We start from the raw sequence: 23,429 nt of genomic DNA, 5'->3' as shown, positions 1-23,429 counted from the left end.
TTGAGTGTTACTTTGTGGCTCAACATGTGATCAATTTTTGTAACTCTTCCACATGTACTTGTAAAGAATGCATATTCTGCAGTTTGAGAGAAGCACTGTTGTAGGTATGTTTATAAGTCAAAGTTGTTAATGGTGTTCAAGTCCTCCCAATCTAGTCACTGTGCCCTAGCCCATGGCACTCCTGAAAGTCTCCACCACCCAGTCAGAGTTGACAATTGTGCCCCTATCCAGGAGAGAGTGGTTGAGGGGGCAAACTTCAGCAGAGCCCCTGCTCTCCTCATCTTGACCCCATAATTCTTCACTGTCTTATTAGCACTCTTGATACCTTCTAGTAGATTTTCTGTGTGTCCAGTTGCTTTAGCTAAATTCAGTGGGACATTTTATTTGAACTACTAGTCTGCCTTCATCAAGAACACTGTCTAGTTGTTCTCTGTCCTCACCCGGAGTGTGAGGTCTAGAAGACCAATGATTGTGTCACTATTCTGTCTCTAGTGCTTAGGAGAATGCGTAGAGTAGATGCATAATAAGTATTTGTTGAATGAATGATTAAGTACATACTTCCACTCCAGCATTGCAAATGATTCTTCTTGGCTCAGCAACTTTCCACTCTTTTCCAGAAAGAAAACTTCTCAGAGGCCAAACTTTTTGGCTGGGTACTGAAGATCTTTAAGCTCTATATCTAGGATAATTGGATAGTCAGCCTTTCTAATCATGCCTGTAAAAGTCCCCAGAGTGTTTAATTCATTGACCATTATAAGATGCTTTATCATCTTCAAATTTAAGGCTAGAAAGCATCAAGTGATATGCTTAATTAAAAGAACTTTAATTCCACATAGGCTTAAGATTAATGTGACTGCTAACAAAGTAGAGGCAATAGGGACTCTCCACGTGAGAGGAAAACATTATTGTGTTTGGGTTGACATATCTTTCATCTGATAAATTCTGAGAGTGTGAAGATATTTGAAATGTCTGTTTATTTCCAGCTATTTCCCAAGAGAATTTAAAAAGAGTTCTCTAAGTAAGATAACCTTCGCATTTATTTAAAACATAGTTCATGTGTTAATATACAATTTATCCACAAGAAAAAAACAGAGACAACATAAACTTATCCAGAGTCATAAAAGTGAGTCATTATGTTTTTAACCCATGGCCCTGTCTCTCGACTGAATTCTGGGCCATTATCTAAATGGTCAATTTTTAAATTGTTAGAAGGACATTTGAAAGAACCAAAAAATATAGAAGATTCTGCCTTCTAAAAATAAGTGAAATAAAGATTGGAAGGTAAATGGGTATCAACCTCCTGGGAAATCTCCTAGAAATGAATCCTTGAAGAATTTTTCACACTTGTTCAAACCTTGCTCTTCTATTGCTTTCCTTCTATCCCTTTCTAGGAGTTACAAGGACAGTGTAAGGAGTGAGAGGCATTCACCCTACCCTCCACACACAGCTCCATTGCTAACTGATCGATTCCAAGAAAAGGAACCCATTTTGCTTGGCCACTGATTAGTGACTTGAGGAATACCTAAACTTGGGCATCTACAGCTGGATATTCAAAGGTGACAAGGCATTTCACAAGTCCAGTGAATTACAACTTCACTGACTTTAATTAGATTAGAAAAGGTTAACTGTCCAGCAATCCTAGATGAAGAGCTAAAAGAGCTGAAGTAGCCAGTTGAAAAATGTAGCCTTCAAGGATCTAGATTGCCAAAGCGGGGTATCATAGAAGCTGCCCAGCCGAACTAACTTAAGAAGGTAGATATATTTTATTCACTGTGAACCTCCTGGACCTAGACTGATCCTGACACATAATAGGAGTATCACAGTGGCAAGTGACAAGAAGTCGAATGCTTGGTTCCTATCAGTTCAGTTCAGTTCAGTCACTCAGTTGTGTCTGACTCTTTGCAACCCCATGGACTGCAGCAAGCTATGCTCCCCTGTCTGTCGTCAACTCCCAGAGCTTACTCAAACCCATGTCCATTGAGTTGGTGATGCCATCCAACCGTCTCATCCTCTGTCGTCCCCTTCTCCTCCTGCCTTCAATCTTTCCCTATAGCCCAAATAATTAAAAGTATACTGGTGCCCAGTAGCAATCAATGGACTTTGATATTAGTGTTATCATTATGAATTCAAGAATCTTCTATATTTGATATTTTTCAATCCATTGTAGTCAGTAATGCTAAAATGCCATCTTGATGGACCTAGAGCTCATACTAAGCAGAATAAGTCAGAAAGAGAAAAACCAAACATCACATGATATCACTTATATGTATAATCTGAAGCATGATACAAATGAACTTATTTATGAGACAGAAACAGACTCACCAACATAGAGAATAGACTTGTGTTGCCAGGTGGGAGTGCAGAGGGATATTGGACGTTTTGGACTAACAGATGCAAGCTATTAAATATAGGGTGGATAAACAACAGGTACTGTTGTGTAGCACAGGGTCAATACCCTGTAATAAATCATAATGGGAAAGGCTATGAAAATAATATATATATAAAGGTTGTATAACTGAAGCAGTTCATTGGTTCAACATTGTAAATCCTGGTTACTCCACACTTGCCAACATGTGACACGTGAAACTTTGACTGTATTCTTGATCTTAATTTTAGCTATTCTGTGAGGTGTTGAGTGGGAATTTATTGGAGTTTTAATTTGCATTTTCCTGCTGACTAATAAAGTTGGGCACATTTTCCTATGTTCATTTTCCATTTAGATATTATCTTCTCATACATTTGCTTATCAAGTGAATTCACTGGAGGGAGAGCCTTTAGGTCAGCATTCATACAGGGTAGAATGTTCTCCCATCCCAAACCCACTTTGAGAGGTCTATCTAACTCTTCCCCATACCTCTTTATTTCTCTCCTTCAATTGTGGGTCTTTTAAGTTTCTGACCATTCAGCCAAACTAATTGCCACATCCTGTGAACTGGGATAGATCCATGCTTCCAAGGGTCTCTCTTTCTAGAAAATGTGGACAAAGTATGAGTCTCTATCTGCCAGGAATATTTCCCTCCTCCACTGTTCTGCAGACCACACCTGAGGAGACCACAATGCCTCATCGGTGGACTGATTTACCCCAGGCAACCTGATGCAGGCGAAGCTGTGGGTTAAAGGAACAGGCACACTCTATGAGTCAGCTCTACATGTATCTTATTTGTGTTTCAAGGTCTGCTCAGATCTAACCCCATATTACCCCTCAGTCCGATAAAGGAGTCCTACTGGACATGCTCCAACTTTACAACTGGATATATATCAATTTTTCTAAGTTTTGTTTCTAATTTTTGTTGTATGTTAGAGTATAGCTGATTAACAATGATGTGTTAGTTTCAGGTGTACAAAAAGTGATTCAGTTATATGTATACATGTATGTATTCTTTTTCTATTTCTTTTCCATTTAGGTTACTACAGAGCATTGAGCAAAATCCCCTGTACTATACAGTAAGTCCAGATTGTATACCTATTTTAAATAAATGTCAGTTCCAAACTCCTAGTCTATCCTTTCCCCTAACCATTCCCCCCTTGTAACCATAATTTCATTCTCTAAGTCTGTGAGTCTGTTTCTGCTTTGTAAATCAGTTCATTTCTTTCATGTTTTTAGGTTCCACATAAAAGTGATGCCAAATGATATTTGTCTTTCTCTGTCTCACTTACTTAACTTAATAAAATAATCTCCAAGTCCACCCATGTTGCTACAAATGACATTGTTTCATTCTTTTGATGGCTAGGTGATATTTCATTGCATGTATGCACACATCTTCTTTATCCATTCCTCTGTTGATGGACATTTAGGTGGCTTCCATGTCTTGGTTATTATAACCAGCACTGCAACAATCATTTGGTTGAATAGATCCTTTCAAACCATGTGATTCCCTCAGTTGAATATATGTTCAGGAGTGGTATTGCTGGATAGTATGGTAGTTCCATTTTTAGTTTCTTTAGAAACCTTCTCAAGAGGCAGGTCAGGTGGTCTGGGATTCCCATCTCTTTCAGAATGTTCCACAGTTTATTGTGATCCACACAGTCAAAGGCTTTGGCATAGTCAATAAAGCAGAAATAGATGTTTTTCTGAAACTCTCTTGCTTTCTCCATGATGCAGCGGATGTTGGCAATTTGATCTCTGGTTCCACTGCCTTTTCTAAAACCTGCTTGAACATCTGGAAGTTCACGGTTCACATACTGCTGAAGCCTGGCTTGAAGAATTTTGAGCATGACTTTACTAGCGTGTGAGATGAGTGCAATTGTGCAGTAGTTTGAGCAGGATGGCATCACCAACTCGATGGACACGAGTTTAAGTGAACTCCGGGAGGGTTCCTCCGACAGGGAGGCCTGGCGTGCTGTGATTCATCGGATCGCAAAGTTTCGGACACGACTGAGCGACTGAACTGAACTGAACTGAACTGAAGGAACCTTCATATTGTTCTCCATAGTGGCTGTACCAATTTATATTCCCACATCAGTGTAGGAGGGTTCCCTTTCCTCTTCTCCCTCTCCAGCACTTATTCCCTATAGCCCTTTTGATGATGGCCATTCTGACTGGTCAAAAGAAAACTGAAGTAGTAATATCAATATCCAACAAAATAGACTCTAAAATCAAGACTGTTACAAGAGAAAACGAAGGACACTATATAGTGATCAAGGGATCAATCCAAGAAGAAGATTTAACAATTGTAAACATAATGCACCCAACTTAGAAGCACCTCAATATATAAAGCAAATACTAATAGCCATAAGAGGAGAATTGACCAGGAAGACAAAAATAATGGGGGACTTTAACACCTCACTTTCTTCATTGGAGAGATAATCTAGACAGAAAATCAGTAAGGAAACACAAGCCTTAAAAGACACATTAAATCAGATGGATTTAATAGATATTTATAGAGCATTCCATCCAAAAGCAGCAGAAAATACATTCTTCTCAAGCACATATGGAGCATTTTCCAGGGTTAATCACATGATGGACCACAAAGTGAGCCTCAATGAATTTAAGAAAATTAAAATCATATTAATAATCATTTCTGATCACAGCACTATGACATTAGATACAAACTACACTGAAAAACTGTAAAAAAAAAAAAATATGTAGAGGCCAAACAATACCTACTAAACAACCAAAGGATCACTGAAGAAATCAAAAAATTAAATTAAAAAATACCTAGAAACAAATAAAAATGGAAGTACTTACAATCCAAAACCTATGAGATGAGAAGTTTACAGCAACGAAATATTGCCTTAAGAAACAAGGAAAATCTCAAATAACCTAATCTTATACCTGAAGCAATAGAGAAAGAATGTACAAAATGCAGGGTTAGTAGAAGGAAGGGAATCATAAAGATTAGAACAGAAATAAATGAAATAGAGACAAACCAAATGATATACAAAGATTAACGAAGTTAAGCTGATTCGCTGAAAAGATAGTGTATATATAAATTATACATATATATGTATATATCCACATATATGTAATATATATCAGTTCACTTAAGTTCAGTCACTCAGTCATGTCCGACTCTTTGCGACCCCATGAATCACAGCACGCCAGGTCTCCCTGTCCATCACCAACTCCCGGAGTTCACTCAAACTCATGTCCGTCTAGTCAGTGATGCCATCCTGCCATCTGCTTCTCTGGCGTCTCCTTCTCCTCCCAAGCCCAATCCCTCCCAGCATCAGAGTCTTTTCCAGTGAGTCAACTCGTCTCATGAGGTGGCCAAAGTATTGGAGTTTCAGCTTTAGCATCAGTCCTTCCAATGAACACCCAAGACTGATCTCTTTAGAATGGACTGGTTGGATCTCCTTGCAGTCCAAGGGACTCTCAAGAATCTTCTCCAGCACCACACTTCAAAAGCATCAATTCTTCGGTATTCAGCTTTCTTCACAGTCCAACTCTCACATCCACATATGACCACAGGAAAAACCATAGCCTTGACTAGACGGACCTTGGTTGGCAAAGTAATGTTTTATGCTATCTAGGTTGGTCATAACTTTCCTTCCAAGGAGTACGCATCTTTTAATTTCATGGCTGCAATCGGCATCTGCAGTGATTTTGGAGCCCAAAAAAATAAAGTCTGACACTGTTTCCACTGTTTCCCCATCTATTTCCCATGAAGTGATGGGACCAGATGCCATGATCTTCATTTTCTGAATGTTGAGCTTCAAGCCAGCCTTTTCACTCTCCTCTTTCATTTTCATCAAGAGGCCTTTGAGTTCCTCTTCACTTTCTGCCATAAAGGTGGTGTCATCTGCATATCTGACGTTATTGATATTTCTCCCAGCAATCTTGATTCCAGCTTGTGCTTCTTCCAGCCCAGCATTCCTCATGTGTACTCTGCATATAAGCTAAATGAGCAGGGTGACAATATACACCCTTGACATACTCCTTTTCCTATTTGGAACCAGTCTGTTGTTCCATGTCCAGTTCTGACTGTTGCTTCCTGACCTGCATACAAGTTCCTCAAGAGGCAGGTCAGGTGCTCTGGTATTCCGTCTCTTTCAGAATTTTCCACAGTTTATTGTGATCCATACACTCAAAGGCTTTGGCATAGTCAATAAAGCAGAAATAGATGTTTTTCTGGAACTCTCTTGCTTTCTCCATGATCCAGCAGATGTTGGCAATTTGATCTCTGGTGCCTCTGCCTTTTCTAAACCCTGCTTGAACATCTGGGAGTTCACGGTTCACGTATTGTTGAAGCCTGGCTTGGAGAATTTTGAGCATGACTTTACTAGCGTGTGAGATGAGTGCAATTGTGCGGTAGTTTGAGCATTGTTTGGCATTGTCTTTCTTTGGGATTGGAATGAAGACTGACCTTTTCCAGTCCTGTGGCCACTGCTGAGTTTTCCATATTTGTTGGCATATTGAGTGCAGCACTTTCACAGCATTATCTTTCAAGATTTGAAATAGCTCAACTGGAATTCCATCCCCTCCACTAGCTTTGTTCGTAGTGATGCTTTCTAAGGCCCACTTGACTTCACATACCAAGATGTCTGGCTCTAGGTAAGTGATCACGTTAACGCGATTATCTTGGTTGTGAAGATTTTTTTGTACAGTTCTTCTGTGTATTCTTGCCACCTCTTCTTAATATCTTCTGCTTCTGTTAGGTCCATACCATTTCTGTCCTTTATCGAGCCCATCTTTGCATGAAATGTTCCCTTGGAATCTCTAATTTTCTTGAAGAGATCTCTTGTTTTTCCTATTCTGTTGTTTTCCTCTATTTCTTTGCATTGATCACTGAGGAAGGCTTTCTTATCTCTCCTTGGTGTTCTTTGGAACTCTGCATTCAGATGCTTATATCTTTCCTTTTTTCCTCTGCTTTTCGCTTCTCTTCTTTTCACAGCTATTTGTAAGGTCTCCTCAGACAGCCATTTTGCTTTTTTGCATTTCTTTACCATGGGAATGGTCTTGGTCCCTGTCTCCTGTACAATGTCAAGAATCTCCGTCCATAGTTCATCAGGCACTCTATCTATCAGATCTAGTCCCTTAAATCTATTTCTCACTTCCACTGTATAATCATAAGGGATTTGATTTAGGTCATATCTGAGTGGTCTAGTGGTTTTCCCTACTTTCTTCCATTTCAGTCTGAATTTGGCAATAAGGAGTTCATGATCTGAGCCACAGTCAGCTCCTGGTCTTGTTTTTGCTAACTTTATAGAGCTTCTCTATCTTTGGCTGCAAAGAATATAATCAATCTGATTTCGGTGTTGACCATCTGGTGATGTCCATGTGTAGAGTCTTCTCTTGTGTTGTTGGAAGAGGGTGTTTGCTATGACCAGTGCGTTTTCTTGGCAAAACTCTATGAGCCTTTGCCCTGCTTCATTTCGTGCTCCAAGGCCAAATTTGCCTGTGACTCCAGGTGTTTCTTGACTTCCTACTTTTGCATTCCAGTCCCCTATAATGAAAAGGACATTTTTTGGGGGTGTTAGTTCTAAAAGGTTTTGTAGGTCTTCATAGAAACGTTCAAGTTTGGCTTCTTCAGCGTTACTGGTTGGGGCATAGGCCTGGATTACTGTAATATTGATTACTGTAATATTTGCCTTGGAAACGAACAGAAATCATTCTGTAGAATTAAGGTTGCATCCAAGTACTGCATTTCGGACTCTTTCGTTGACCATGATGGCTACTCCATTTCTTCTAAGGGATTCCTGCCCACAGTAGTGGATATAATGGTCATCTGAGTTAAATTCACCCATTCCAGTCCATTTTAGTTCACTGATTCCTAGAATGTCTGTGTTCATTATTGCCATCTCCTGTTTGATCACTTCCAATTTCCTTGATTCATGGACCTAACTTTCCAGGTTCCTATGCAATATTGCTCTTTACAGCATCAGACCTTGCTTCTGTCACCAGTCACATCCACAACTGGGTTTTTGTTTTGCTTTGGTTCCATCCCTTCATTCTTTCTAGAGTTATTTCTCCACTGATCTCCAGTAGCATACTGGGCACCTACCGACCTGGGGAATTCCTCATTCAGTATCCTATCATTTTGCCTTTTGATACTGTTCATGGGGTTCTCAAGGCAGGTATACTGAAGTTGCTTGCCAGTCCCTTCTCCAGTGAACCACATTCGGCTGTGGTCCATGTGATCAGATCGACTAGTTTTCTTTGATTATGATTTCATTGTGTCTGCCCTCTGATGCCCCCTCACAATACCTACCATCTTATTTGGGTTTCTCTTACCTAGGTCATGGGATATCTCTTCACAGCTGCTCTGGCAAAGTATTTAAGTGCATTAAATGGTACATATTAAGTACAGTGGGCCTCCCTGGTAGCTCAGCTAGTAGAGAATCCATCTGCAATGCAGGATAACCCAGTTCGATTCCTGGGTCCAGAAGATCCCCCTGGAGAAGAGATAGGCTACCCACTCCAGTATTCTTGGGCTTCTCTCAGCTCAGATAGTATAGAATCTGCCTGCAATGTGGGAGAGCTAGGTTCGATCCCTATGTTGGAAAGATCCCCAGGATGAGGGCATGACAACCCACTCCAGTATTCTTGCCTGGAGAATCCCCATGGACAGAGGAGCCTGGCAGGTTACTCTCCATGGGGTCACAAAGAGTTGGACACGACTGAGCGACTAAGCACAGCACAGCATTAAATACAGTAGTCTTCTCTTCCCTGAGGGTGTATGGTTCAAGACCCCCAGTGATGCCTGAAACTGCATATATAAATTATATATATAAATTAATGGGAAACTTTTGTGTGATCACCCAGTGAACTATGATAAGACTTTTGGTCTCTCTCAGAGCCTCACAGCAAAGCAAGAGCTCTTTCTCAAAAGGGAAAGAATTGTTTGATGAAGATCTGATTGTTCTCTAAAGTCCTAGAAACCACTGCAACTATTTTTCTAATTGAAATTTAGCACAGCTACATAAAATTCTGATTCTCCCAGACACTTTAGACATCATTGGGTCTTAAGGACTGACTGGTTAGCTGAAGATCCATATAAATGAACCAATGAAAAGACTACAGGCCTAAGTCTTGACAATGAACTCATCTTATACTTCTGACAAAACTGATGGAGAACATTACTTTTAAAACTATAGTCACTATTGTCTAGGGAATAGATTTGAGTGGAGCTTGTGGTAAATAACCTGCCTGCCAATGGAGGCATCATAAGAGATGCAAATTTGATCCCTGGGTTGGGACGATCTCTTGGTGGAGGGCATGGCAGTCCACTCCAGTATTCTCGCTGGGAGAACCTCATGGACAGAGGAGCCTGGTGGGCTGCAGTCCATGGGGTCACAAAGAGTCAGACACGACTGAGTGAGCACATAGCCCATTGCCTCTGACACCCAGAACCAGAATGGATTCTGCACAGGCCCTGCTTCATCACATCACTAGCTTTTGACCTAAAGTTCTGCACCAGGGGTGTTGATCAGGAGAGCCTAGATCTTATGTCCAAGCCATAGCCGAGAGGGGAGCTAGGAAAGCAAATGTTTAGCTTTTTCCCAGACATATCTGAATATAAGAAGGGGATTTAAATTCTGAGCTGTCAAAATACATATAAAAGTCCACTTCATTAGGCATTCAATAGGTGTTTATTGATCTGAATTAAACTGACCCCACTTCTGTCCTTTCACATTATGATAAAATATGAAAAAATGTTAAGTAAGGTTTAGCTCTGGTCCCATAGCCGAGAGATGCCTGAGAATTTGACCCTGAATTTACTCTTTGCACTGCTGATCTCCAGAACATCGTGAGTTAAAATAATATATGATTTAACTGTGTGCCATTCTCTAACCAAAAGATTGCACTTTATGAAGAAAATAAACCATGGGTTCCCTAAAAAACTTAAAATAGAACTACCATATGATTCTGCAATCCCACTCCTGGGCATACATCTGAAGAAAACTCTAATTTGAAAAGATGTATGCATCCCCGTGTTCACTGAAGCACTATTAACCATAACCAAGACATACAATCATCCTAAATGGTCAAGAAGAGATGAAAGAATAAAGAAGATGTGATATATATATATATATATAATGTATGTATATATGTGTACATATGTATATATATATACTGTATATATATAACTGAACACTATTCAGCCATAAAAAAGAATGAAATAATGGCACTTTTAGCAACATAGGTGGACATAGCTATTGTCATACCAAGTGATATAAGTCAGAGAAAGATAGATATCATTTGATATCACTAATATGTGTAATCTGAAAAATTGATACAATTAACTTATTCACAAACCATAAATAGGTTCACAGATATAGAAAATAAACTTAAGGTTACCGACAGAGAAAGGGGAAAGAGGGATAAATTGGGAGCTTGGGATTCACAGATACGCAGGACTGTATATAAAATAGATAAACACCAAGGATTTGATATATGACACAGGGAGCAATATTCAATATCTTATAATAACCTATAATGGAAAAAAATCTGAATATATATACATATAATATATATATGACTGAATCACTCTGCTGTACATCTGAAACTAACACAACACTGTAAATCAACTATACTTCAATGAAAAGGTAAAATAATCATTTTGAACATACGGTTGAACTTCCTGTTACAAAAATCCTGGAATTCTGTATCTGTTAGTGCTATATATGTTGCAAGACATCAAAAATCAGAAGAGCTTAATGAGGCGAATCTATAACCAAAAATAGTTTCTAGTTCAGGCAGATTGATCGTGCAGTTCAAAAACCACTGCCCAGAACCAAGTTTATCTTTATTTCTCTGCACTGCCTTCCACAGTCTCAGTATTGGGTATTATGTAACACCCAATGACCCCTCCCACCAACACACACACACACACACACACAGAGACACATGAACAGAATCTACCTATAATTGTAACCAAATAGATGCCTTAGTTATAAACCTGAGAGACTCACATGCTTATTTTAGTAACTGTTGTAGAAGAAAAGCAGAATCTTCTCTTTTCCAGAAAAGTTTGGCAAGTATCTCCTTACATCTTAATACCTTTGAATGACTTTTGTGTCTATCTCTGAGCTCTGTATTATGACTCTGAAACTGGGATGGCCAGCTTAATTTAAGATTATCAAAACAATCTTGAAATCAGGAGTAGGTATAACTGCCCCCCCAAAAACTGAATGAGAATGAAAAAGGATGGTTCCACTAGAGAAAACATCTTAGAAAGTCAGGGGACTATTGGTAGAAAAGGCAGGAAATAGGTATGAGAAGACACATAATAAAAGCCCAACTTGGATTTTTTGAATTTTGGATTGGTTTGAATTTTCTGTGTAATTACAACTACCTTCTTTTTTGAGTGATTAAGAACTATGCAGTCCATTAAGTACTATTACTACTATGCATTTTTTAAAAGACTAAGTGATTTTTCAGTGATAGAATCCATTCATAGTTCCTGTTATTATCTTTCTCAAATCTTTACATACACTGTTAAATGTCAATCCAAAAACTCAGAGCAGATGTTTCTATTTGACCCTGCACTGATGGTACTAACCATTGCTGTCAGGGACACCAAGCTGTGTCATATACAGATTTCCAGGCTTTACCTATGTCCCTGTGCACCATGCCCTTTGATTATTCTTTAGATCAGAATTCCTCAAGATGTTTCCAGTGCTAAGAATAATCTCCAAAATTATTTTGAAAATCTCTCTCAAATATCCTAAATTGAGGGCCCTGAAAATCATGATCACTTGGGAACTTCTGTCTCTAAAAATGTCTTGAACTTGTGGATTTTTATGTCCCAATAAGAAACACCACCTTGTGCAGTGTATCTTTCTCTTTTTCCAGGAGTTCTCTTGAAACATCAAAATCCACCCCCAAACTGTCATAACATCTTAAGTCCATACTTCTACAGTACAATTACATTTCATGAAAAACCAATAGTGTGCTAAAATATTTTTTTTAAAAAAATAGCTAGATTGTGCCATCCTAGTTGACATTGACTTATTGTAGCTAAGCTCACTGTCTCTGGCACCCAACTGAGTAACCAGAATAATGCATTTTTATCTAGTGGTGACAACCTTTGAATAGGAAGCAGCCTAGGAAGGAGGGGAAAGAGACAGGTATGTCACTTGGTGCAGACACAGGCAGCACAACATTTGGCTTCCTCTGTACCTGGGCTCTGAAAGAACACTGGGCAAGCTGCCAGCTCTTGTTCTGATGCCCCAAAGGCAAAATACTTGCTGAGGTCGCACTGCCTCTTCTAGACAGGAGAGAGAGTTTTGCCTTTGTGAATGCCCTCTCCAGAAGTTCACGGCTTGGAGTCGCTGGTTTTCTGCACTGCCCAACTTACTCAGCAAACCTGGGAGGAGAGAGTGCTAGGGAAGCATTTTTGTGTATTCGCTGTTCACATCCTCTCATTTGCAGTTACCTCAGGGAGAGAGTACGTGGCATTTGTCAAAGCAGCAGAAACAACATGTCTGGGGGACTTTCACTCGAGTTGCTTTCTAATTTGAGATGGCAGCAGTCTATAGGAATTGCTCTGGTTAGTGTGAAGGAGATGAAAACCAGGGGCTCTCTAAATAATAGCCATGTTATTTCTGATGATGCTGAATTATATTAAGTGAATTAATACTTTGAAGTCAAGTCACACCTGTCTAATTGTATAGCCCGGTTAGATTCCTGGATCGGGAAGATCCCCTGGAGAAGGGATAGGCTACCCACTCCAGTTTTCTTGGGTTTCCCTTGTTGGTAAAGAATCTGCCTGCAATGCAGGAGACCTGGGTTTGATCCCTGGGTTGGGAAGATCTCCAGGAGAAGGGAAAGGCTACCCACTCCAGTGTTCTGGCCTAGAGAATTCCAGGAACTATACAGTCCATGGGGTTTTTCTAGGTACAAAAGCAGCACATGCTCATTGCCTCAAACATGGAAAACAAAGCAAAACCTAAAAAAAAAAAAAACTACCTGTAGCCCCACTACCCAGAAGTAACTGTTTTTACTTTGGTAATGTCCATCCATGCATTTAAGGATTTTTTTCAATATGATAATATTATATATAGTACTTTGAATCCTTTTGCTTCACTATAAATCATGTGATTAAATTCACATTTAATTCATGTGATAAATTCACTATTCATAAAGTCTGATAAGCTTCAATGTTATAAACAGTCATACCTGAGTCTGAATCCAATTTTCATAATTTACCAGATACGTGGCTTTCAGGTGGTGTATAATATCTCCAGGCATTATATTGTTATGAGGATTAAATTTTGAAATGTATTTAAGTGCATTACATGGTACATATTAAGTACAGTGGGCCTCCCTGGTAGCTCAGAGAATCCGCTTGCAATGTAGGATACCCCAGTTTGATTCCTGGATCCAGAAGATCTCCCTGGAGAAGAGATAGGCTACACACACCAGTATTCTTGGGCTTCTCTCAGCTCAGATAGTATAGAATCTGCCTGCAATGTGGAAGAGCTAGGTTCGATCCCTATGTTGGAAAGATCCCCTAGAGGAGGACATGACAACCCACTCCAGTATTCTTGCCTGGAGAATCCCCATGGACAGAGGAGCCTGGCAGGTTACTCTCCATGGGGTCACAAAGAGTTGGACACGACTGAGCGACTAAGCACAGCACAGCATTAAAGACAGTAGTCTTCTCTTCCCTGAGGGTGTGTGGTCCAAGACCCCCAGTGATGCCTGAAGCTGCATGTGGCACTGAACCCCGTCTATAGTACGTTGCTTTCTATACATACATAACTGTGATAAAGTGTAAAAGTTAATCAGTAAAGGAGTAATGATCATAACTAGGAATAAAACAGAACAATTATAATAATATGTTTTAATAAAAGTTACATGAATGTGGTCTTTCTCTCCATTGAAATATCTTACTATGCAAATTTAATGCATTTTCCATCTCAACTAAGTAAGCACTGTGCAGCTTGTAGTTTGAGGTGCCACATCAAAACTAGCACAAAACTATTTTCCTTCTTCACAATTTTAAAGATAGAAGATTTATTCTTACTGTAGATCTTAACAACCTCAGCACACAATTTTTTTTCTTTCCTTATCCATGGAGAACTTTTACCCTTTCACTTAAAGGAAGCACTTTATAGCTTCTCTTTGGTGTATCCATGTTGCCAACATTGCTAGTTTTGTGAATTGAGGCCATTTTTCAGTAAAATCAGGGTCACATGAACACAAGCACCCTGGTACCACAATAGTGCATCTGATAACCTAAATGATTGCTAAGTGGCTAACATGGACAAAGGGATGCTTCAAATCCCAGAAGGGATGGAGCAGGATAGGGCCAGATTTCATCCTGCTTCTCAGAATGGTGTGCAATTTAAAACAGGAATTATTCCTAAAATCTTCCATTTAATGTTACAGTTAATATTACTATTTTGCATGATTTTAATTTTTCCGTATAATTTAATTGTACAGAGAATATAATTATCTCATCCCCAATTACTGGTATTTAACTTATTCCCACTTTTTCAGTAGTATAAAATAAAAAAAAGATCATAAACATCTTCACTGAACAATAGTGCAGTCAGTTCACTAGCTCAGTTGTGTCTGACTCTTTGAGACCCCAAGACATTGGCATGCCAGTTGTCCATCACTAATCCCAAAGCCTCAAACTCATGTCCATTGAGTCAGCGATGCCACCCAATCATCTCATCCTCTGTCGTGCCCCTTTCCTCCTGCCTGCAATCTTTTCCAGCAGCAGGGTCTTTTCCAATGAGTCAGTTCTTCACATCAGGTAGCCAAAGTATCGGAGTTTCAACTTCAGCATCAGTTCTTCCAATGAATATTCAGGACTGATTTCCCTTAGGATTGACTGGTTTGATCTCATTGCAGTCCAAGGAACTCTCAAGAGTCTTCTACAACACCACAATTCAAAAGCAACAATTCTTTGACACTCAGCCTTCTTTATGGTAGAACTCTCACATACATACATGACTACTGGAAAAACCATAGTTTGACTGGAGGGACCTTTGTTGGCAAAGTAATGTCTCTGCTTTTTAATATGCTGTCTAGGTTGGTCATAGCTTTTCTTCCAAGGAGCAAGCATCTTTTAATTTCTTGGCTGCAGTCACCATCTACAGTGATTTTGGAACCCAGAAAAATAAAGTCTCTCACTGTTTCCATTGTTTCCCCATCTATTAGCCATGAAGTGATGGAAATGGACTCCATGATCTTGTTTTTTGAATGTTGAGCTTTAAGCCAGCTTTTTCACTTTCCTCTCTCACTTTCATTAAAAGGCTTTTCAGTTCTTCCTCACTTTCTGTCATAGGGGTGGTGTCATCTGCATATCTGAGGGCATTTATACTGCTCCTGGCAATCTTGATTCCAGCTTGTGCATCATCCAGCATGGCATTTTGCATGATATACTCTGCATAAAAGTTAATGAGCAGGGTGACAATATACAGCCCTGATGTACTCCTTTCCTAATTGGGAGCAGTCTGTTTTTTCATATCCGGTTCTAACTATTGCTTCTTGACCCACATAGATTTCTCAGGAGGCAGGTAAGAGGTCTGATATTCCCATCTCTTTAAGAATTTTCCACAGTTTGCTGTGATCCACACAGTCAAAGGCTTTCAGTTCAGTTCAGTTCAGTTCAGTCACTCAGTCGTGTCCGACTCTGCGACCCCATGAATCACAGCACGCCAGGCCTCCCTGTCTATCTCCAACTCCCAGAGTTCACTCAAACTCATGTCCATCGAGCTGGTGATGCCATCCAGCCATCTCAGTCGTCCCCATCTCCTCCCGCCCCCCCAATCCCTCCCAGCATCAGTCTTTTCCAGTGAGTCAACTTGTCGCATGAGGTGGCAAAAGTATTGGAGTTTCAGTTTTAGCATCAGTCCTTCCAATGATCACCCAGGATCGATATCCTTTAGAATGGACTGGTTGGATCTCCTTGCAGTCCAAGGGACTCTCAAGAGTCTTCTCCAGCACCACAGTTCAAAAGCATCAATTCTTTGGTGATCAGCTTTCTTCACAGTCCAACTCTCACATCCATACAAAGGCTTTATCATAGTCAGTAAAGCAGAAGAGATGTTTTTCTAGAACTCTCTTGCTTTTTCTATGATCCAACAGATGTTGTCAATTTGATCTCTAGTTCCTCTGCCCTTTCTAAATCCAGCTTGAACATCTGGAAGTTCTTGGATCACATAATGTTGAAAGCTCACTAGGAGAATTTTGAGCATTACTTTGCTAGAGTGTGAAATGAGTGCAACTGTGTGGTAGTTTGAGCATTCTTTGGCATTGCCTTTGTTTGGGATTGGAATGAAAACTGACCTTTTCTAGTCCTGTGATCGCGGCTGAGTTTTCCAAATTTGCTGGCATATTGTGTGCAGCACTTTCACAGCATCATCTTTTAGGATTTGAAATAGCTCACTTGGAATTCCATCAACTCCACTAACTTTGTTCATAACAATGCTTCCTAAGGCCCATTTGACTTTGCATTCCAGGATGGCTCTAAGTGAGTGATCACACCATCATGATTATCTGGGTCATGAAGATCTTTTTTGTACAGTTCTGTGTATTTTTGCCACCTCTTCTTAATACCTTCTGCTTCTGTTATGTCCATACCATTTCTGTCCTTTATTGTGCCCATCTTTGCATGAAATATTCCATTGTTAGCTCTAATTTTCTTGAAGAGATATATATTCTTCTCCATTCTATTTTTTCCTCTATTTATTTGCATTGATCACTGAGAAAGGCTTTCTTGTCTCTCCTTGCTATTCTTTGGAACTCTGCATTCAGATGGGTATATCTTTCCTTTTCTCCCTTGCCTTTAGCTTCTCTTCTTTTCTCAGTGATCTGTAAGGCCTCCTCAGACAACCATTTTGCCTTTTCAATTTCTTTTTCTGGTGGACAGTCTTAATCACTGCCTCTTGTACAATGTCACAAACCTCTGTCCATAGTTCTTCAGACACTCTATCAGATTTGGTCCCTTGAATCTATTTGTCACATCCACTGTATAATTATAAGGGATTTGATTTAGGTCATACCTGACTGGTCTAGTGATTTTCCCTACTTTCTTCAGTTGAAATCTGATTTGGCAATAAGGAGTTCATGATCTGAGCCACAGTCTGCTCCTGGTCTTGTTTTTGCGGACTCTAAAGAGCTTCTCCATCTTTGACTGCAAAGAATATAATCAATATGATTTCAGGATTGACCATATGGTGATGTCCATGTGTACAGTGACCTCTTGTGTTTTTGGAAGAGAGTGTTTGCTATGACCAGTGCTTCTCTTGGCAACACTCTCTTAGCCTTTCCCTACTTCATTTTGTTCCCCAAGGCCTAATTTGCCTGTTACTCCAGGTATCTCTTGATGTCCTACTTTTACATTCCAATTCCCTATAAAGACATCTTTTGGGGGTGTTAGTTCTAGAAGGTTTTGTAGGTCATCATAGAACCGTTCAGCTTCAGCTTCTTCATCATTAGTGGTTAGGGCATAGGCTTGGATTACTATGATATTGAATGTTTTGCCTTGGATACAGAGATCATTCTGTCGTTTTTGAGAATGCATCCAAGTACTGCATTTCACTCTTTTATTAACTATGAGGGCTACTTCATTTCTTCTAAGGGATTCCTGCCCACAGTAGTAGATATAATGGTCATCTGAACTAAATTCACTAATTGAACTAAGTCCATTTTAGTTCACTGATTCCTAAAATGTCGATATTCACTCTTACCATCTCTTGTTTGACCACTTCCAGTTTATCTTGATTCATGGACCTGACATTTCAGGTTCTTATTCAATACTGCTCTTTGTAGCATTGGACTTTACTTCCATCACCAGTCACATTCACAACTGGGCATTGTTTTCATTGTGATTCTGTCTCTTCTTTTCTTCTGGGGGTATTTCTCCACTCTTCTCCAGGTGCATATTAAGCAACTACAACCTGAGGAGTTGATCTTTCAGTGTCTTATCTTTTTTCCTTTTCATACTCTTCATGGGGCTCTTAGGCAAGAATGCTGAAGTGGTTTGCCATTCCCTTCTCCAGTGGACCACATTTTGTCAGAATTTTCCACCATGACCCATCTTCTTGGGTGGCCCTACACAGCATGCCTCATAGTTTCATTGAGTTAGACAAGGCTGTGGTCCATGTGATCTGTTTGGTTAGTTTTCTGTGATTGTGTTTTTCATTCTGTCTACCCTCTGATGAATAAGAATAAGAAGCTTATGGAAGCTTCCTGATGGGAGAGATTGACTGTGGGAGAAACTGGGTCTTGTTCTGATGAGTAGGGCCATGCTCAGTAAATCTTTAATCCAATTTTCTGTTGATGAGTAGGGTTGTGTTCCTCCCCTGTTGTTTGGCCTGAGTCTCTGCTTGAGTCTCCTCGACACTCACAGGCAAGTCTGACTCCATCTTTTGTGGGGACACCACTCCTTTCTCCTAGCTCCTAGTGCACACAAGGTTTTGTTTGTGCCCTCCAAGAGTCTGTTTTCCCAGGCCTGTGGATGTTCTGTAATCAAATCCCACTGGCCTCCAAAGTCAAATTCCCTGGGAGTTTTCTGTCCCTTTGCCAAATCCCCAGGTTGGGAAATCTGTTGTGGGTCTTAGAACTTTCTTAACAGTGCAAGAATTTCTTTGGCATAATTGTTCTGCCATTTATGGGTTGTCTGCTTGGTGGCTCTGTATCCCTCTAATTCTTTAGCATAAATACATAGCAGCATAATTGTTGTGTCAAAGATATAACTGTTTTTGTATTTTTAATGCATGCAGCAACAAAACAGTCCAGAAATGTTGCCCAATTTATACTCCCACACACAACTCACTACCCTTCTGACTTGTTTACAAGAAAAATTGACTGATGTAAGGAGAGATAAAAATATACAAGCCAAATTTTTGCAAAAAACCTCTGTATAACTGAGGATGGAATAGATATAATTTAATATGTGCAACCAGTGATGTACTTCTTTCATTTAAATTTTCATGTGCTATTACTGCTAGTCTGAAAATAAACTCCCTTAGAAGAAGATCTGCAAATCACAGTATCCAAAGTGTCAAGCTAGGACTTTTAAAATGTAATGAAGCATATTGCAATCACATTACTTTAAAAATATATATTACTAACGCTGTGTAAGAATAAATGATTGAGCACATACTAAACCAAAACTCAAGAGGATAACAAATAATACAGATAATATTGTTGCTGATATTAGTGACAACCCATCTCACAATTTTTAATTTAATAATGTAAGATATTATATTTCTTCTAAAATAATTTGACACTTTTTACTTAAATGCATAAAACCAACAGCCTAACAAGTTCTCAAATATCTCATTATAGAAAAGCTATACTATATCATTCAATAATACAAAAGTTGCGTTAAATGCATTCCTTACATTTCTGAATATTATTATTAGATCTCTGTCATAGCAGAAGTTTACACTGTACAGGAAGTGATTTAGTATCTTTTATTAAGAGATTCTTTTGTGAACACTTTAAAAAGAAGGAAATTTTGGTTTAGGTAGTCTACAGGAATTATTCAAACAGCTTCCAAATTAAGATGTTTTATTGATTTTCTAAATTTGGGTTGAAATTTACCAGAAAATCCCTGAATGATCAAAAGTCCTTTTGACTTTCAGACACTTATCAGAACCCATGAATTGTCAGAGACAATACATGTCTTGAGCTCTCAAGGAGAAAATCTTTTCCTAATGACTAATGGCTAATGACATTAAAAAAGATAGCACCTATCTTATCAAAGTATGCAATCATTTAAAATAAATTAGTTAAGTCCCATAAAGATTTTCAGCCTTGATAACTAGAAGGGTGATCTTTCTACAGTTCAGGATAACATGCTAATGTCATCACCTTGCAACCCTCTACTCCCTGCAGGCTCCCACCTTGCAAATGTGAATCCATTTGTTTCAAAATAAATCAGAAGAGTGTGGTTGAGTCAGCAAAAATCTAACACCACTTCAGAAAAGTCACTCCATTTATGCGTGCCTTATACTACTGGGCTAGTAGCATCATCCACCTACGAAGCAAATCAAATGTAGCTGCATCTTAACCATATCAGTTCCTTCCTAAGAGTAAGAATTCACACTGTCCGTTGTAACACTGTGACTTCATTTGTCATTAACCAAAGTGGAGTGCACTGATGTTCTAGTTTTCATTTTATTACATAATAACATTCTCAGGTTTGCTTTCATACCTCTGATCTTACAGAATACAACATGTTAGTTAAGTTAAATATCCTTATTCTCCACTACCTGTGTTATCTGGAATAAGTTTCTCAATCTTTCTGGACCTTAGTTTTCTCATTTGTAAAATTGGAATCAGAATACACTTCTTGTAGCATTGCTTTAGACATTGCTCAAAAGATATAGATCAAACTTATAGTTGATTGCGGCTCAGATCATGAGCCCCTTATTGGAAAATTCAGGCTTAAATAGAAGAAAGTAGGGAAAACCACTAGACCATTTAGGTATGACCTAAATCAAACTCCTTATCATATACAGTGGAGGTGACAAGCAAATTCAAGGAATTAGGTCTGGTGGACAGAGTGTCTGAAGAACTATGGACAGATGTTCATAACACTATACAGGAGGTGGTGATCAAAAATATCTCAAAGAAAAAGAAATGAAAGAAGAAAACTGGTTGTCTGAGGAAGCCTTACAAGCAGATGGAAGAGAAGCAAAAGGCAAAGGAGAAAGGGAAAGATATACCCAACTGAATGCAGAGTTTCCAGAGAATATCGAGGAGAGTTAGGGAAACCTTCTTAAGTAAACAGTGCAAAGAAATAGAGTGAAACAATAGAATGGAAAAAACTAGAGATCTCTTCAACAAAACTGGAGACACCAAGGGAACATTTCTTGGAAAGAAGGGTACAACAAAGGACAGAAACAGCAAGAACCTAACAGAAGCTGATAAGATTAAGAAGAGGTTGCAAAAATACACAGAACTATACAAAAAAAAAAAAAAAAGGTCTTAATGACCTGGATAGCTGCAGTGGTATGATCACTAACCTAAAGCGAGACATCCAGGAGTGTGAAGTCAAGTTTGCTTTAGGAAGCACGGTTTGTTTGTTCATACTATGAACAAACCTAGTGTATGTGATGGAATTCCAGCTAAGCTATTTAAAACTCTAAAACATAATGTTATTTAAGGGTTTCACTCAGTTTGCAAGCAAATTTGGAAAACTCAGCAATGGTCACAGGGTTGGAAAAGATCAGTTTTCATTCCAATCCCAAAGAGGGGCAATGCCAAAGAATGTTCAAGTTACCACAGAATTGCACCCATTTCACATGCTAGCTAGGTAATGCTCAAAATCATTCAAGTTAGGCTTCAACAGTACATGAACTGAAATTCCAGATGTGCAAGCTGGATTTAGAAAACTCAGAGGGACTAGAGATCAAATTGCCAACATCTGTTGGATCGTAGAAAAAGCAAGGGAATTAAAAAAAAAAATCTTCTCATGCTTCGTTGACTAGGTTAAAGCCTTTGACTGTGTGGATCACAACAAACTGAAAATTCTTGAAGAGATGGAAATACCAGACCATCTCACCTGTCTCCTGAGAAACCTGTATGCGGGTCAAGAAGCAACAGTTAGCACCAGACATGGAACAGACTGGTTCAAAATTGGGAAAGTAGTATAACAAAGCAGAATATTGTCACTTTGCTTATTAAACTTCTATATAGAGTACATCATGCAAAATGCTGGGCTTGATGAAGCTTAAGCTGGAATCAAGATTGCCAGGGGAAATATCAACAGCCTCAGATATGCAGATGATACCACTCAAATGGCAGAAAGAGAAGGGGAACTAAAGAGTCTCTTGACGAGGGTGAAAGAGAAGAGTGAAAAAGCTGGCTTATGTATACCTATGGCTGATTCATGTTGAGGTTTGACAGAAAACAATAAAATTCTATAAAGTAATTATCCTTCCATTAAAAAATAAATAAATTTATTTTTAAAAATTACCCTCAACATTCAAAAAACTAACATCATGGCATCTGGTCCCATCACTGCAAACAGATTGAGAAAAAGTGGAGACAGTGACAGACTATTTTCTTGGGCTCCAAGAAAGTAAAATCTAAATCTAAAATCACTACAGACAGTGACTACAGCCATGAAACTAAAAAATGCTTGCTCCTTGGAAGAATAAATAGCTATGAAAAATCTAGACAGTGTACTAAAAAGTAGAGACACCACTTTGCCAACCAAGTCCATATAGTCAAAGCTATGGTTTTTCCAGTAGTCATGTATGGATGTGAGAGTTGGACAATAGAGAAAGCTGAGCACCAAAGAATTGATGCTTTTGAACTGAGCGCTAGAGAAGGCTTTTGAGAATTACTTGGACAGCAAGGAGATCAAACCAGTCATTCCTAAATGAAATCGACCCTGAATAGTCATTGGAAGGACTGATGCTGAAACTGAAACTCCAATACTTTGGCCACCTGATTCAAAGAACTGATTCATTGGAAAAGACCCTGATGCTGGTAAGATTGAGGGCAGGAGGAGAAGAGAGCGACAGAGGATGAGATGGTTGGATGGCATCACCAACATAATGAACATGAGTTTAAGTAAATTCCAGGAGATAGTGAAGGACAGGGAAGCCTGGCATGCTGCAGTCCATGGGGTTGCAGGGTCAGAGATGACTTAGCAATTAAACAGCAACAGCAACATATAGGTCAAATTTATAGCACAGTATCTGGCACATAATACATTGCTCAGTTAATCATAACTATTATCTTTAATTTCAGTATCTCTTAATTAATATTGATCATTCAGTTCAGTTCAGTTCAGTCGCTCAGTCATGTCCGACTCTTTGTGACCCCATGAATCACAGCACGCCAGGCCTCCCTGTCCATCACCAACTCCCGGAGTTCACTCAAACTCATGTCCATTGAGTCGGTGATGCCATCCAGCCATCTCATTCTCTGTCGTCCCCATCTCCTCCTGCCCCCAACCCCTCCCAGCATCAGAATCTTTTCCAGTGAGTCAACTCATCGCATGAGGTGGCCAAAGTATTGGAGTTTCAGCTTTAGCATCAGTCCTTCCAATGAACAGCCAGGA

The sequence above is a fragment of the Moschus berezovskii genome, chromosome 10, assembly GCF_049115385.1.
Source record: "Moschus berezovskii isolate FMDL1 chromosome 10, NW_MosBer_1.0, whole genome shotgun sequence".
NCBI lineage: Eukaryota > Metazoa > Chordata > Mammalia > Artiodactyla > Moschidae > Moschus > Moschus berezovskii.
Note: the sequence above shows the minus strand (reverse complement) of the source record.